This window comes from Ranitomeya variabilis, unplaced genomic scaffold (genome assembly GCF_051348905.1).
Source record: "Ranitomeya variabilis isolate aRanVar5 unplaced genomic scaffold, aRanVar5.hap1 Scaffold_79, whole genome shotgun sequence".
Taxonomy (NCBI): Eukaryota; Metazoa; Chordata; class Amphibia; order Anura; family Dendrobatidae; genus Ranitomeya; species Ranitomeya variabilis.
In genome coordinates this window covers 312,431-327,690 of record NW_027508200.1, presented here as the reverse complement: position 1 = coordinate 327,690, position 15,260 = coordinate 312,431, and the positions used below count along the sequence as shown (strand labels likewise).

General features: G+C 45.9%; 26 non-coding genes across 26 annotated transcripts; all 26 read right to left on the bottom strand.

Moving 5' to 3' along the window:
- Nucleotides 1-188: 188 nt before the first annotated feature.
- On the bottom strand, nucleotides 189-262 carry TRNAI-AAU (transfer RNA isoleucine (anticodon AAU)). Its single transcript has one exon. It is a non-coding gene; the product is annotated as a tRNA-Ile (tRNA).
- Nucleotides 263-1,254: 992 nt separating this feature from the next.
- TRNAI-AAU (transfer RNA isoleucine (anticodon AAU)) lies at nucleotides 1,255-1,328 on the bottom strand. The gene has a single exon. It is a non-coding gene; the product is annotated as a tRNA-Ile (tRNA).
- A 209-nt stretch (nucleotides 1,329-1,537) lies between these two features.
- Nucleotides 1,538-1,609, bottom strand: TRNAD-GUC (transfer RNA aspartic acid (anticodon GUC)). Its single transcript has one exon. It is a non-coding gene; the product is annotated as a tRNA-Asp (tRNA).
- A 711-nt stretch (nucleotides 1,610-2,320) lies between these two features.
- On the bottom strand, nucleotides 2,321-2,394 carry TRNAI-AAU (transfer RNA isoleucine (anticodon AAU)). Its single transcript has one exon. It is a non-coding gene; the product is annotated as a tRNA-Ile (tRNA).
- A 209-nt stretch (nucleotides 2,395-2,603) lies between these two features.
- TRNAD-GUC (transfer RNA aspartic acid (anticodon GUC)) lies at nucleotides 2,604-2,675 on the bottom strand. Its single transcript has one exon. It is a non-coding gene; the product is annotated as a tRNA-Asp (tRNA).
- Nucleotides 2,676-3,669: 994 nt separating this feature from the next.
- Nucleotides 3,670-3,741, bottom strand: TRNAD-GUC (transfer RNA aspartic acid (anticodon GUC)). Its single transcript has one exon. It is a non-coding gene; the product is annotated as a tRNA-Asp (tRNA).
- Nucleotides 3,742-4,452: 711 nt separating this feature from the next.
- On the bottom strand, nucleotides 4,453-4,526 carry TRNAI-AAU (transfer RNA isoleucine (anticodon AAU)). The gene has a single exon. It is a non-coding gene; the product is annotated as a tRNA-Ile (tRNA).
- A 209-nt stretch (nucleotides 4,527-4,735) lies between these two features.
- On the bottom strand, nucleotides 4,736-4,807 carry TRNAD-GUC (transfer RNA aspartic acid (anticodon GUC)). The gene has a single exon. It is a non-coding gene; the product is annotated as a tRNA-Asp (tRNA).
- A 711-nt stretch (nucleotides 4,808-5,518) lies between these two features.
- On the bottom strand, nucleotides 5,519-5,592 carry TRNAI-AAU (transfer RNA isoleucine (anticodon AAU)). Its single transcript has one exon. It is a non-coding gene; the product is annotated as a tRNA-Ile (tRNA).
- A 209-nt stretch (nucleotides 5,593-5,801) lies between these two features.
- Nucleotides 5,802-5,873, bottom strand: TRNAD-GUC (transfer RNA aspartic acid (anticodon GUC)). Its single transcript has one exon. It is a non-coding gene; the product is annotated as a tRNA-Asp (tRNA).
- Nucleotides 5,874-6,584: 711 nt separating this feature from the next.
- TRNAI-AAU (transfer RNA isoleucine (anticodon AAU)) lies at nucleotides 6,585-6,658 on the bottom strand. The gene has a single exon. It is a non-coding gene; the product is annotated as a tRNA-Ile (tRNA).
- Nucleotides 6,659-6,867: 209 nt separating this feature from the next.
- Nucleotides 6,868-6,939, bottom strand: TRNAD-GUC (transfer RNA aspartic acid (anticodon GUC)). The gene has a single exon. It is a non-coding gene; the product is annotated as a tRNA-Asp (tRNA).
- A 711-nt stretch (nucleotides 6,940-7,650) lies between these two features.
- On the bottom strand, nucleotides 7,651-7,724 carry TRNAI-AAU (transfer RNA isoleucine (anticodon AAU)). Its single transcript has one exon. It is a non-coding gene; the product is annotated as a tRNA-Ile (tRNA).
- A 209-nt stretch (nucleotides 7,725-7,933) lies between these two features.
- On the bottom strand, nucleotides 7,934-8,005 carry TRNAD-GUC (transfer RNA aspartic acid (anticodon GUC)). The gene has a single exon. It is a non-coding gene; the product is annotated as a tRNA-Asp (tRNA).
- A 711-nt stretch (nucleotides 8,006-8,716) lies between these two features.
- On the bottom strand, nucleotides 8,717-8,790 carry TRNAI-AAU (transfer RNA isoleucine (anticodon AAU)). The gene has a single exon. It is a non-coding gene; the product is annotated as a tRNA-Ile (tRNA).
- A 209-nt stretch (nucleotides 8,791-8,999) lies between these two features.
- TRNAD-GUC (transfer RNA aspartic acid (anticodon GUC)) lies at nucleotides 9,000-9,071 on the bottom strand. The gene has a single exon. It is a non-coding gene; the product is annotated as a tRNA-Asp (tRNA).
- A 711-nt stretch (nucleotides 9,072-9,782) lies between these two features.
- Nucleotides 9,783-9,856, bottom strand: TRNAI-AAU (transfer RNA isoleucine (anticodon AAU)). The gene has a single exon. It is a non-coding gene; the product is annotated as a tRNA-Ile (tRNA).
- A 910-nt stretch (nucleotides 9,857-10,766) lies between these two features.
- Nucleotides 10,767-10,840, bottom strand: TRNAI-AAU (transfer RNA isoleucine (anticodon AAU)). The gene has a single exon. It is a non-coding gene; the product is annotated as a tRNA-Ile (tRNA).
- Nucleotides 10,841-11,049: 209 nt separating this feature from the next.
- TRNAD-GUC (transfer RNA aspartic acid (anticodon GUC)) lies at nucleotides 11,050-11,121 on the bottom strand. Its single transcript has one exon. It is a non-coding gene; the product is annotated as a tRNA-Asp (tRNA).
- Nucleotides 11,122-11,832: 711 nt separating this feature from the next.
- TRNAI-AAU (transfer RNA isoleucine (anticodon AAU)) lies at nucleotides 11,833-11,906 on the bottom strand. Its single transcript has one exon. It is a non-coding gene; the product is annotated as a tRNA-Ile (tRNA).
- A 209-nt stretch (nucleotides 11,907-12,115) lies between these two features.
- TRNAD-GUC (transfer RNA aspartic acid (anticodon GUC)) lies at nucleotides 12,116-12,187 on the bottom strand. The gene has a single exon. It is a non-coding gene; the product is annotated as a tRNA-Asp (tRNA).
- A 711-nt stretch (nucleotides 12,188-12,898) lies between these two features.
- Nucleotides 12,899-12,972, bottom strand: TRNAI-AAU (transfer RNA isoleucine (anticodon AAU)). Its single transcript has one exon. It is a non-coding gene; the product is annotated as a tRNA-Ile (tRNA).
- Nucleotides 12,973-13,181: 209 nt separating this feature from the next.
- On the bottom strand, nucleotides 13,182-13,253 carry TRNAD-GUC (transfer RNA aspartic acid (anticodon GUC)). The gene has a single exon. It is a non-coding gene; the product is annotated as a tRNA-Asp (tRNA).
- A 711-nt stretch (nucleotides 13,254-13,964) lies between these two features.
- On the bottom strand, nucleotides 13,965-14,038 carry TRNAI-AAU (transfer RNA isoleucine (anticodon AAU)). The gene has a single exon. It is a non-coding gene; the product is annotated as a tRNA-Ile (tRNA).
- Nucleotides 14,039-14,247: 209 nt separating this feature from the next.
- TRNAD-GUC (transfer RNA aspartic acid (anticodon GUC)) lies at nucleotides 14,248-14,319 on the bottom strand. Its single transcript has one exon. It is a non-coding gene; the product is annotated as a tRNA-Asp (tRNA).
- Nucleotides 14,320-15,030: 711 nt separating this feature from the next.
- Nucleotides 15,031-15,104, bottom strand: TRNAI-AAU (transfer RNA isoleucine (anticodon AAU)). Its single transcript has one exon. It is a non-coding gene; the product is annotated as a tRNA-Ile (tRNA).
- Between the last annotated feature and the right edge of the window lie 156 nt (nucleotides 15,105-15,260).

Here is a 15,260-nt window from a genome sequence, read left to right as displayed (position 1 = left end):
ATATGCTTGCTACAGGCTTTAAATAACACCACACCATAGGAACAGCTACTTCTCCAAATCAGTTAGGCATGCAATTCTACACAGAAAACACTATGAACAAAATGCGGAGTAAAAAGAAACAAGCTTCAGCATCTGCATCGACCCACCTGGGATGAAACGAGTGCACGGGACCTCTAAAAAGCTGTACTTGGCCCGTACGGGGATCGAACCCGCGACCTTGGCGTTATTAGCACCACGCTCTAACCAACTGAGCTAACCGGCCATGGGCGTGGCGTTTATCCCCTACGGAAAGAACTGGTAATAGGTATGAGCGCAATCATTCCGTTTTGGGGGGGATGGATTTATCACACATGTAGTGACTTTTGGTGGCAGTAAAGTGACAATCAAACAATAAAATATCAAAAGCTCCTGAATATGAATTTTTTGCCATCTCGATCAGCTTCTCGTAGCAAATTCAAGAATATAAGAGGCCTCCCCGTCGGGGAATCGAACCCCAGTCTCCCGCGTGACAGGCGGGGATACTTACCACTATACTAACGAGGATTGGCTGTGTCGTCACCTCTGACATCACAGTCCGATAAAGTGCACACGTGGTATGTGACTGATCAGATGAACCACTGTTGGCCAGGCTCCTTTTTCGTTTGGGCACTTTCAGACAAGGGAGGTGAGACTGTGAAGAAAACTGCCATTTTTGGGAGAGAAAGAGCAGCCGCCCTAATGATGGCAAAGCTGTCTATAGTGTCTGGGAGCTTTTGTCAAACTCTTGCTCAGCTGACCTATAATGGCCTCATTCAGACAGCTGTATTTTCAGCACAGCATACTGACCCTAGCATGACCTAATATCAAGTCTAATAAGTTAAAGATTGCAGCAGCTACATTGATACATCACCAGAACCGCCGTCAGTGCATGGTTACGGAAACAGAACTTCCATCAGCATATGACTACATCAGCATACGAGTTCAACACAAGACCCATCATCAGTACATGAATACAGCACCAGAGCCACCATCAGCACATAAACACAGCACCAAGTTTAACACAGAGATCAATTGCAATGACTATACTATATGCTTGCTACAGGCTTTAAATAACACCACACCATAGGAACAGCTACTTCTCCAAATCAGTTAGGCATGCAATTCTACACAGAAAACACTATGAACAAAATGCGGAGTAAAAAGAAACAAGCTTCAGCATCTGCATCGACCCACCTGGGATGAAACGAGTGCACGGGACCTCTAAAAAGCTGTACTTGGCCCGTACGGGGATCGAACCCGCGACCTTGGCGTTATTAGCACCACGCTCTAACCAACTGAGCTAACCGGCCATGGGCGTGGCGTTTATCCCCTACGGAAAGAACTGGTAATAGGTATGAGCGCAATCATTCCGTTTTGGGGGGGATGGATTTATCACACATGTAGTGACTTTTGGTGGCAGTAAAGTGACAATCAAACAATAAAATATCAAAAGCTCCTGAATATGAATTTTTTGCCATCTCGATCAGCTTCTCGTAGCAAATTCAAGAATATAAGAGGCCTCCCCGTCGGGGAATCGAACCCCGGTCTCCCGCGTGACAGGCGGGGATACTTACCACTATACTAACGAGGATTGGCTGTGTCGTCACCTCTGACATCACAGTCCGATAAAGTGCACACGTGGTATGTGACTGATCAGATGAACCACTGTTGGCCAGGCTCCTTTTTCGTTTGGGCACTTTCAGACAAGGGAGGTGAGACTGTGAAGAAAACTGCCATTTTTGGGAGAGAAAGAGCAGCCGCCCTAATGATGGCAAAGCTGTCTATAGTGTCTGGGAGCTTTTGTCAAACTCTTGCTCAGCTGACCTATAATGGCCTCATTCAGACAGCTGTATTTTCAGCACAGCATACTGACCCTAGCATGACCTAATATCAAGTCTAATAAGTTAAAGATTGCAGCAGCTACATTGATACATCACCAGAACCGCCGTCAGTGCATGGTTACGGAAACAGAACTTCCATCAGCATATGACTACATCAGCATACGAGTTCAACACAAGACCCATCATCAGTACATGAATACAGCACCAGAGCCACCATCAGCACATAAACACAGCACCAAGTTTAACACAGAGATCAATTGCAATGACTATACTATATGCTTGCTACAGGCTTTAAATAACACCACACCATAGGAACAGCTACTTCTCCAAATCAGTTAGGCATGCAATTCTACACAGAAAACACTATGAACAAAATGCGGAGTAAAAAGAAACAAGCTTCAGCATCTGCATCGACCCACCTGGGATGAAACGAGTGCACGGGACCTCTAAAAAGCTGTACTTGGCCCGTACGGGGATCGAACCCGCGACCTTGGCGTTATTAGCACCACGCTCTAACCAACTGAGCTAACCGGCCATGGGCGTGGCGTTTATCCCCTACGGAAAGAACTGGTAATAGGTATGAGCGCAATCATTCCGTTTTGGGGGGGATGGATTTATCACACATGTAGTGACTTTTGGTGGCAGTAAAGTGACAATCAAACAATAAAATATCAAAAGCTCCTGAATATGAATTTTTTGCCATCTCGATCAGCTTCTCGTAGCAAATTCAAGAATATAAGAGGCCTCCCCGTCGGGGAATCGAACCCCGGTCTCCCGCGTGACAGGCGGGGATACTTACCACTATACTAACGAGGATTGGCTGTGTCGTCACCTCTGACATCACAGTCCGATAAAGTGCACACGTGGTATGTGACTGATCAGATGAACCACTGTTGGCCAGGCTCCTTTTTCGTTTGGGCACTTTCAGACAAGGGAGGTGAGACTGTGAAGAAAACTGCCATTTTTGGGAGAGAAAGAGCAGCCGCCCTAATGATGGCAAAGCTGTCTATAGTGTCTGGGAGCTTTTGTCAAACTCTTGCTCAGCTGACCTATAATGGCCTCATTCAGACAGCTGTATTTTCAGCACAGCATACTGACCCTAGCATGACCTAATATCAAGTCTAATAAGTTAAAGATTGCAGCAGCTACATTGATACATCACCAGAACCGCCGTCAGTGCATGGTTACGGAAACAGAACTTCCATCAGCATATGACTACATCAGCATACGAGTTCAACACAAGACCCATCATCAGTACATGAATACAGCACCAGAGCCACCATCAGCACATAAACACAGCACCAAGTTTAACACAGAGATCAATTGCAATGACTATACTATATGCTTGCTACAGGCTTTAAATAACACCACACCATAGGAACAGCTACTTCTCCAAATCAGTTAGGCATGCAATTCTACACAGAAAACACTATGAACAAAATGCGGAGTAAAAAGAAACAAGCTTCAGCATCTGCATCGACCCACCTGGGATGAAACGAGTGCACGGGACCTCTAAAAAGCTGTACTTGGCCCGTACGGGGATCGAACCCACGACCTTGGCGTTATTAGCACCACGCTCTAACCAACTGAGCTAACCGGCCATGGGCGTGGCGTTTATCCCCTACGGAAAGAACTGGTAATAGGTATGAGCGCAATCATTCCGTTTTGGGGGGGATGGATTTATCACACATGTAGTGACTTTTGGTGGCAGTAAAGTGACAATCAAACAATAAAATATCAAAAGCTCCTGAATATGAATTTTTTGCCATCTCGATCAGCTTCTCGTAGCAAATTCAAGAATATAAGAGGCCTCCCCGTCGGGGAATCGAACCCCGGTCTCCCGCGTGACAGGCGGGGATACTTACCACTATACTAACGAGGATTGGCTGTGTCGTCACCTCTGACATCACAGTCCGATAAAGTGCACACGTGGTATGTGACTGATCAGATGAACCACTGTTGGCCAGGCTCCTTTTTCGTTTGGGCACTTTCAGACAAGGGAGGTGAGACTGTGAAGAAAACTGCCATTTTTGGGAGAGAAAGAGCAGCCGCCCTAATGATGGCAAAGCTGTCTATAGTGTCTGGGAGCTTTTGTCAAACTCTTGCTCAGCTGACCTATAATGGCCTCATTCAGACAGCTGTATTTTCAGCACAGCATACTGACCCTAGCATGACCTAATATCAAGTCTAATAAGTTAAAGATTGCAGCAGCTACATTGATACATCACCAGAACCGCCGTCAGTGCATGGTTACGGAAACAGAACTTCCATCAGCATATGACTACATCAGCATACGAGTTCAACACAAGACCCATCATCAGTACATGAATACAGCACCAGAGCCACCATCAGCACATAAACACAGCACCAAGTTTAACACAGAGATCAATTGCAATGACTATACTATATGCTTGCTACAGGCTTTAAATAACACCACACCATAGGAACAGCTACTTCTCCAAATCAGTTAGGCATGCAATTCTACACAGAAAACACTATGAACAAAATGCGGAGTAAAAAGAAACAAGCTTCAGCATCTGCATCGACCCACCTGGGATGAAACGAGTGCACGGGACCTCTAAAAAGCTGTACTTGGCCCGTACGGGGATCGAACCCGCGACCTTGGCGTTATTAGCACCACGCTCTAACCAACTGAGCTAACCGGCCATGGGCGTGGCGTTTATCCCCTACGGAAAGAACTGGTAATAGGTATGAGCGCAATCATTCCGTTTTGGGGGGGATGGATTTATCACACATGTAGTGACTTTTGGTGGCAGTAAAGTGACAATCAAACAATAAAATATCAAAAGCTCCTGAATATGAATTTTTTGCCATCTCGATCAGCTTCTCGTAGCAAATTCAAGAATATAAGAGGCCTCCCCGTCGGGGAATCGAACCCCGGTCTCCCGCGTGACAGGCGGGGATACTTACCACTATACTAACGAGGATTGGCTGTGTCGTCACCTCTGACATCACAGTCCGATAAAGTGCACACGTGGTATGTGACTGATCAGATGAACCACTGTTGGCCAGGCTCCTTTTTCGTTTGGGCACTTTCAGACAAGGGAGGTGAGACTGTGAAGAAAACTGCCATTTTTGGGAGAGAAAGAGCAGCCGCCCTAATGATGGCAAAGCTGTCTATAGTGTCTGGGAGCTTTTGTCAAACTCTTGCTCAGCTGACCTATAATGGCCTCATTCAGACAGCTGTATTTTCAGCACAGCATACTGACCCTAGCATGACCTAATATCAAGTCTAATAAGTTAAAGATTGCAGCAGCTACATTGATACATCACCAGAACCGCCGTCAGTGCATGGTTACGGAAACAGAACTTCCATCAGCATATGACTACATCAGCATACGAGTTCAACACAAGACCCATCATCAGTACATGAATACAGCACCAGAGCCACCATCAGCACATAAACACAGCACCAAGTTTAACACAGAGATCAATTGCAATGACTATACTATATGCTTGCTACAGGCTTTAAATAACACCACACCATAGGAACAGCTACTTCTCCAAATCAGTTAGGCATGCAATTCTACACAGAAAACACTATGAACAAAATGCGGAGTAAAAAGAAACAAGCTTCAGCATCTGCATCGACCCACCTGGGATGAAACGAGTGCACGGGACCTCTAAAAAGCTGTACTTGGCCCGTACGGGGATCGAACCCGCGACCTTGGCGTTATTAGCACCACGCTCTAACCAACTGAGCTAACCGGCCATGGGCGTGGCGTTTATCCCCTACGGAAAGAACTGGTAATAGGTATGAGCGCAATCATTCCGTTTTGGGGGGGATGGATTTATCACACATGTAGTGACTTTTGGTGGCAGTAAAGTGACAATCAAACAATAAAATATCAAAAGCTCCTGAATATGAATTTTTTGCCATCTCGATCAGCTTCTCGTAGCAAATTCAAGAATATAAGAGGCCTCCCCGTCGGGGAATCGAACCCCGGTCTCCCGCGTGACAGGCGGGGATACTTACCACTATACTAACGAGGATTGGCTGTGTCGTCACCTCTGACATCACAGTCCGATAAAGTGCACACGTGGTATGTGACTGATCAGATGAACCACTGTTGGCCAGGCTCCTTTTTCGTTTGGGCACTTTCAGACAAGGGAGGTGAGACTGTGAAGAAAACTGCCATTTTTGGGAGAGAAAGAGCAGCCGCCCTAATGATGGCAAAGCTGTCTATAGTGTCTGGGAGCTTTTGTCAAACTCTTGCTCAGCTGACCTATAATGGCCTCATTCAGACAGCTGTATTTTCAGCACAGCATACTGACCCTAGCATGACCTAATATCAAGTCTAATAAGTTAAAGATTGCAGCAGCTACATTGATACATCACCAGAACCGCCGTCAGTGCATGGTTACGGAAACAGAACTTCCATCAGCATATGACTACATCAGCATACGAGTTCAACACAAGACCCATCATCAGTACATGAATACAGCACCAGAGCCACCATCAGCACATAAACACAGCACCAAGTTTAACACAGAGATCAATTGCAATGACTATACTATATGCTTGCTACAGGCTTTAAATAACACCACACCATAGGAACAGCTACTTCTCCAAATCAGTTAGGCATGCAATTCTACACAGAAAACACTATGAACAAAATGCGGAGTAAAAAGAAACAAGCTTCAGCATCTGCATCGACCCACCTGGGATGAAACGAGTGCACGGGACCTCTAAAAAGCTGTACTTGGCCCGTACGGGGATCGAACCCGCGACCTTGGCGTTATTAGCACCACGCTCTAACCAACTGAGCTAACCGGCCATGGGCGTGGCGTTTATCCCCTACGGAAAGAACTGGTAATAGGTATGAGCGCAATCATTCCGTTTTGGGGGGGATGGATTTATCACACATGTAGTGACTTTTGGTGGCAGTAAAGTGACAATCAAACAATAAAATATCAAAAGCTCCTGAATATGAATTTTTTGCCATCTCGATCAGCTTCTCGTAGCAAATTCAAGAATATAAGAGGCCTCCCCGTCGGGGAATCGAACCCCGGTCTCCCGCGTGACAGGCGGGGATACTTACCACTATACTAACGAGGATTGGCTGTGTCGTCACCTCTGACATCACAGTCCGATAAAGTGCACACGTGGTATGTGACTGATCAGATGAACCACTGTTGGCCAGGCTCCTTTTTCGTTTGGGCACTTTCAGACAAGGGAGGTGAGACTGTGAAGAAAACTGCCATTTTTGGGAGAGAAAGAGCAGCCGCCCTAATGATGGCAAAGCTGTCTATAGTGTCTGGGAGCTTTTGTCAAACTCTTGCTCAGCTGACCTATAATGGCCTCATTCAGACAGCTGTATTTTCAGCACAGCATACTGACCCTAGCATGACCTAATATCAAGTCTAATAAGTTAAAGATTGCAGCAGCTACATTGATACATCACCAGAACCGCCGTCAGTGCATGGTTACGGAAACAGAACTTCCATCAGCATATGACTACATCAGCATACGAGTTCAACACAAGACCCATCATCAGTACATGAATACAGCACCAGAGCCACCATCAGCACATAAACACAGCACCAAGTTTAACACAGAGATCAATTGCAATGACTATACTATATGCTTGCTACAGGCTTTAAATAACACCACACCATAGGAACAGCTACTTCTCCAAATCAGTTAGGCATGCAATTCTACACAGAAAACACTATGAACAAAATGCGGAGTAAAAAGAAACAAGCTTCAGCATCTGCATCGACCCACCTGGGATGAAACGAGTGCACGGGACCTCTAAAAAGCTGTACTTGGCCCGTACGGGGATCGAACCCGCGACCTTGGCGTTATTAGCACCACGCTCTAACCAACTGAGCTAACCGGCCATGGGCGTGGCGTTTATCCCCTACGGAAAGAACTGGTAATAGGTATGAGCGCAATCATTCCGTTTTGGGGGGGATGGATTTATCACACATGTAGTGACTTTTGGTGGCAGTAAAGTGACAATCAAACAATAAAATATCAAAAGCTCCTGAATATGAATTTTTTGCCATCTCGATCAGCTTCTCGTAGCAAATTCAAGAATATAAGAGGCCTCCCCGTCGGGGAATCGAACCCCGGTCTCCCGCGTGACAGGCGGGGATACTTACCACTATACTAACGAGGATTGGCTGTGTCGTCACCTCTGACATCACAGTCCGATAAAGTGCACACGTGGTATGTGACTGATCAGATGAACCACTGTTGGCCAGGCTCCTTTTTCGTTTGGGCACTTTCAGACAAGGGAGGTGAGACTGTGAAGAAAACTGCCATTTTTGGGAGAGAAAGAGCAGCCGCCCTAATGATGGCAAAGCTGTCTATAGTGTCTGGGAGCTTTTGTCAAACTCTTGCTCAGCTGACCTATAATGGCCTCATTCAGACAGCTGTATTTTCAGCACAGCATACTGACCCTAGCATGACCTAATATCAAGTCTAATAAGTTAAAGATTGCAGCAGCTACATTGATACATCACCAGAACCGCCGTCAGTGCATGGTTACGGAAACAGAACTTCCATCAGCATATGACTACATCAGCATACGAGTTCAACACAAGACCCATCATCAGTACATGAATACAGCACCAGAGCCACCATCAGCACATAAACACAGCACCAAGTTTAACACAGAGATCAATTGCAATGACTATACTATATGCTTGCTACAGGCTTTAAATAACACCACACCATAGGAACAGCTACTTCTCCAAATCAGTTAGGCATGCAATTCTACACAGAAAACACTATGAACAAAATGCGGAGTAAAAAGAAACAAGCTTCAGCATCTGCATCGACCCACCTGGGATGAAACGAGTGCACGGGACCTCTAAAAAGCTGTACTTGGCCCGTACGGGGATCGAACCCGCGACCTTGGCGTTATTAGCACCACGCTCTAACCAACTGAGCTAACCGGCCATGGGCGTGGCGTTTATCCCCTACGGAAAGAACTGGTAATAGGTATGAGCGCAATCATTCCGTTTTGGGGGGGATGGATTTATCACACATGTAGTGACTTTTGGTGGCAGTAAAGTGACAATCAAACAATAAAATATCAAAAGCTCCTGAATATGAATTTTTTGCCATCTCGATCAGCTTCTCGTAGCAAATTCAAGAATATAAGAGCCCTCCCCGTCGGGGAATCGAACCCCGGTCTCCCGCGTGACAGGCGGGGATACTTACCACTATACTAACGAGGATTGGCTGTGTCGTCACCTCTGACATCACAGTCCGATAAAGTGCACACGTGGTATGTGACTGATCAGATGAACCACTGTTGGCCAGGCTCCTTTTTCGTTTGGGCACTTTCAGACAAGGGAGGTGAGACTGTGAAGAAAACTGCCATTTTTGGGAGAGAAAGAGCAGCCGCCCTAATGATGGCAAAGCTGTCTATAGTGTCTGGGAGCTTTTGTCAAACTCTTGCTCAGCTGACCTATAATGGCCTCATTCAGACAGCTGTATTTTCAGCACAGCATACTGACCCTAGCATGACCTAATATCAAGTCTAATAAGTTAAAGATTGCAGCAGCTACATTGATACATCACCAGAACCGCCGTCAGTGCATGGTTACGGAAACAGAACTTCCATCAGCATATGACTACATCAGCATACGAGTTCAACACAAGACCCATCATCAGTACATGAATACAGCACCAGAGCCACCATCAGCACATAAACACAGCACCAAGTTTAACACAGAGATCAATTGCAATGACTATACTATATGCTTGCTACAGGCTTTAAATAACACCACACCATAGGAACAGCTACTTCTCCAAATCAGTTAGGCATGCAATTCTACACAGAAAACACTATGAACAAAATGCGGAGTAAAAAGAAACAAGCTTCAGCATCTGCATCGACCCACCTGGGATGAAACGAGTGCACGGGACCTCTAAAAAGCTGTACTTGGCCCGTACGGGGATCGAACCCGCGACCTTGGCGTTATTAGCACCACGCTCTAACCAACTGAGCTAACCGGCCATGGGCGTGGCGTTTATCCCCTACGGAAAGAACTGGTAATAGGTATGAGCGCAATCATTCCGTTTTGGGGGGGATGGATTTATCACACATGTAGTGACTTTTGGTGGCAGTAAAGTGACAATCAAACAATAAAATATCAAAAGCTCCTGAATATGAATTTTTTGCCATCTCGATCAGCTTCTCGTAGCAAATTCAAGAATATACTGTGTCGTCACCTCTGACATCACAGTCCGATAAAGTGCACACGTGGTATGTGACTGATCAGATGAACCACTGTTGGCCAGGCTCCTTTTTCGTTTGGGCACTTTCAGACAAGGGAGGTGAGACTGTGAAGAAAACTGCCATTTTTGGGAGAGAAAGAGCAGCCGCCCTAATGATGGCAAAGCTGTCTATAGTGTCTGGGAGCTTTTGTCAAACTCTTGCTCAGCTGACCTATAATGGCCTCATTCAGACAGCTGTATTTTCAGCACAGCATACTGACCCTAGCATGACCTAATATCAAGTCTAATAAGTTAAAGATTGCAGCAGCTACATTGATACATCACCAGAACCGCCGTCAGTGCATGGTTACGGAAACAGAACTTCCATCAGCATATGACTACATCAGCATACGAGTTCAACACAAGACCCATCATCAGTACATGAATACAGCACCAGAGCCACCATCAGCACATAAACACAGCACCAAGTTTAACACAGAGATCAATTGCAATGACTATACTATATGCTTGCTACAGGCTTTAAATAACACCACACCATAGGAACAGCTACTTCTCCAAATCAGTTAGGCATGCAATTCTACACAGAAAACACTATGAACAAAATGCGGAGTAAAAAGAAACAAGCTTCAGCATCTGCATCGACCCACCTGGGATGAAACGAGTGCACGGGACCTCTAAAAAGCTGTACTTGGCCCGTACGGGGATCGAACCCGCGACCTTGGCGTTATTAGCACCACGCTCTAACCAACTGAGCTAACCGGCCATGGGCGTGGCGTTTATCCCCTACGGAAAGAACTGGTAATAGGTATGAGCGCAATCATTCCGTTTTGGGGGGGATGGATTTATCACACATGTAGTGACTTTTGGTGGCAGTAAAGTGACAATCAAACAATAAAATATCAAAAGCTCCTGAATATGAATTTTTTGCCATCTCGATCAGCTTCTCGTAGCAAATTCAAGAATATAAGAGGCCTCCCCGTCGGGGAATCGAACCCCGGTCTCCCGCGTGACAGGCGGGGATACTTACCACTATACTAACGAGGATTGGCTGTGTCGTCACCTCTGACATCACAGTCCGATAAAGTGCACACGTGGTATGTGACTGATCAGATGAACCACTGTTGGCCAGGCTCCTTTTTCGTTTGGGCACTTTCAGACAAGGGAGGTGAGACTGTGAAGAAAACTGCCATTTTTGGGAGAGAAAGAGCAGCCGCCCTAATGATGGCAAAGCTGTCTATAGTGTCTGGGAGCTTTTGTCAAACTCTTGCTCAGCTGACCTATAATGGCCTCATTCAGACAGCTGTATTTTCAGCACAGCATACTGACCCTAGCATGACCTAATATCAAGTCTAATAAGTTAAAGATTGCAGCAGCTACATTGATACATCACCAGAACCGCCGTCAGTGCATGGTTACGGAAACAGAACTTCCATCAGCATATGACTACATCAGCATACGAGTTCAACACAAGACCCATCATCAGTACATGAATACAGCACCAGAGCCACCATCAGCACATAAACACAGCACCAAGTTTAACACAGAGATCAATTGCAATGACTATACTATATGCTTGCTACAGGCTTTAAATAACACCACACCATAGGAACAGCTACTTCTCCAAATCAGTTAGGCATGCAATTCTACACAGAAAACACTATGAACAAAATGCGGAGTAAAAAGAAACAAGCTTCAGCATCTGCATCGACCCACCTGGGATGAAACGAGTGCACGGGACCTCTAAAAAGCTGTACTTGGCCCGTACGGGGATCGAACCCGCGACCTTGGCGTTATTAGCACCACGCTCTAACCAACTGAGCTAACCGGCCATGGGCGTGGCGTTTATCCCCTACGGAAAGAACTGGTAATAGGTATGAGCGCAATCATTCCGTTTTGGGGGGGATGGATTTATCACACATGTAGTGACTTTTGGTGGCAGTAAAGTGACAATCAAACAATAAAATATCAAAAGCTCCTGAATATGAATTTTTTGCCATCTCGATCAGCTTCTCGTAGCAAATTCAAGAATATAAGAGGCCTCCCCGTCGGGGAATCGAACCCCGGTCTCCCGCGTGACAGGCGGGGATACTTACCACTATACTAACGAGGATTGGCTGTGTCGTCACCTCTGACATCACAGTCCGATAAAGTGCACACGTGGTATGTGACTGATCAGATGAACCACTGTTGGCCAGGCTCCTTTTTCGTTTGGGCACTTTCAGACAAGGGAGGTGAGACTGTGAAGAAAACTGCCATTTTTGGGAGAGAAAGAGCAGCCGCCCTAATGATGGCAAAGCTGTCTATAGTGTCTGGGAGCTTTTGTCAAACTCTTGCTCAGCTGACCTATAATGGCCTCATTCAGACAGCTGTATTTTCAGCACAGCATACTGACCCTAGCATGACCTAATATCAAGTCTAATAAGTTAAAGATTGCAGCAGCTACATTGATACATCACCAGAACCGCCGTCAGTGCATGGTTACGGAAACAGAACTTCCATCAGCATATGACTACATCAGCATACGAGTTCAACACAAGACCCATCATCAGTACATGAATACAGCACCAGAGCCACCATCAGCACATAAACACAGCACCAAGTTTAACACAGAGATCAATTGCAATGACTATACTATATGCTTGCTACAGGCTTTAAATAACACCACACCATAGGAACAGCTACTTCTCCAAATCAGTTAGGCATGCAATTCTACACAGAAAACACTATGAACAAAATGCGGAGTAAAAAGAAACAAGCTTCAGCATCTGCATCGACCCACCTGGGATGAAACGAGTGCACGGGACCTCTAAAAAGCTGTACTTGGCCCGTACGGGGATCGAACCCGCGACCTTGGCGTTATTAGCACCACGCTCTAACCAACTGAGCTAACCGGCCATGGGCGTGGCGTTTATCCCCTACGGAAAGAACTGGTAATAGGTATGAGCGCAATCATTCCGTTTTGGGGGGGATGGATTTATCACACATGTAGTGACTTTTGGTGGCAGTAAAGTGACAATCAAACAATAAAATATCAAAAGCTCCTGAATATGAATTTTTTGCCATCTCGATCAGCTTCTCGTAGCAAATTCAAGAATATAAGAGGCCTCCCCGTCGGGGAATCGAACCCCGGTCTCCCGCGTGACAGGCGGGGATACTTACCACTATACTAACGAGGATTGGCTGTGTCGTCACCTCTGACATCACAGTCCGATAAAGTGCACACGTGGTATGTGACTGATCAGATGAACCACTGTTGGCCAGGCTCCTTTTTCGTTTGGGCACTTTCAGACAAGGGAGGTGAGACTGTGAAGAAAACTGCCATTTTTGGGAGAGAAAGAGCAGCCGCCCTAATGATGGCAAAGCTGTCTATAGTGTCTGGGAGCTTTTGTCAAACTCTTGCTCAGCTGACCTATAATGGCCTCATTCAGACAGCTGTATTTTCAGCACAGCATACTGACCCTAGCATGACCTAATATCAAGTCTAATAAGTTAAAGATTGCAGCAGCTACATTGATACATCACCAGAACCGCCGTCAGTGCATGGTTACGGAAACAGAACTTCCATCAGCATATGACTACATCAGCATACGAGTTCAACACAAGACCCATCATCAGTACATGAATACAGCACCAGAGCCACCATCAGCACATAAACACAGCACCAAGTTTAACACAGAGATCAATTGCAATGACTATACTATATGCTTGCTACAGGCTTTAAATAACACCACACCATAGGAACAGCTACTTCTCCAAATCAGTTAGGCATGCAATTCTACACAGAAAACACTATGAACAAAATGCGGAGTAAAAAGAAACAAGCTTCAGCATCTGCATCGACCCACCTGGGATGAAACGAGTGCACGGGACCTCTAAAAAGCTGTACTTGGCCCGTACGGGGATCGAACCCGCGACCTTGGCGTTATTAGCACCACGCTCTAACCAACTGAGCTAACCGGCCATGGGCGTGGCGTTTATCCCCTACGGAAAGAACTGGTAATAGGTATGAGCGCAATCATTCCGTTTTGGGGGGGATGGATTTATCACACATGTAGTGACTTTTGGTGGCAGTAAAGTGACAATCAAACAATAAAATATCAAAAGCTCCTGAATATGAATTTTTTGCCATCTCGATCAGCTTCTCGTAGCAAATTCAAGAATATAAGAGGCCTCCCCGTCGGGGAATCGAACCCCGGTCTCCCGCGTGACAGGCGGGGATACTTACCACTATACTAACGAGGATTGGCTGTGTCGTCACCTCTGACATCACAGTCCGATAAAGTGCACACGTGGTATGTGACTGATCAGATGAACCACTGTTGGCCAGGCTCCTTTTTCGTTTGGGCACTTTCAGACAAGGGAGGTGAGACTGTGAAGAAAACTGCCATTTTTGGGAGAGAAAGAGCAGCCGCCCTAATGATGGCAAAGCTGTCTATAGTGTCTGGGAGCTTTTGTCAAACTCTTGCTCAGCTGACCTATAATGGCCTCATTCAGACAGCTGTATTTTCAGCACAGCATACTGACCCTAGCATGACCTAATATCAAGTCTAATAAGTTAAAGATTGCAGCAGCTACATTGATACATCACCAGAACCGCCGTCAGTGCATGGTTACGGAAACAGAACTTCCATCAGCATATGACTACATCAGCATACGAGTTCAACACAAGACCCATCATCAGTACATGAATACAGCACCAGAGCCACCATCAGCACATAAACACAGCACCAAGTTTAACACAGAGATCAATTGCAATGACTATACTATATGCTTGCTACAGGCTTTAAATAACACCACACCATAGGAACAGCTACTTCTCCAAATCAGTTAGGCATGCAATTCTACACAGAAAACACTATGAACAAAATGCGGAGTAAAAAGAAACAAGCTTCAGCATCTGCATCGACCCACCTGGGATGAAACGAGTGCACGGGACCTCTAAAAAGCTGTACTTGGCCCGTACGGGGATCGAACCCGCGACCTTGGCGTTATTAGCACCACGCTCTAACCAACTGAGCTAACCGGCCATGGGCGTGGCGTTTATCCCCTACGGAAAGAACTGGTAATAGGTATGAGCGCAATCATTCCGTTTTGGGGGGGATGGATTTATCACACATGTAGTGACTTTTGGTGGCAGTAAAGTGACAATCAAACAATAAAATATCAAAAGCTCCTGAATATGA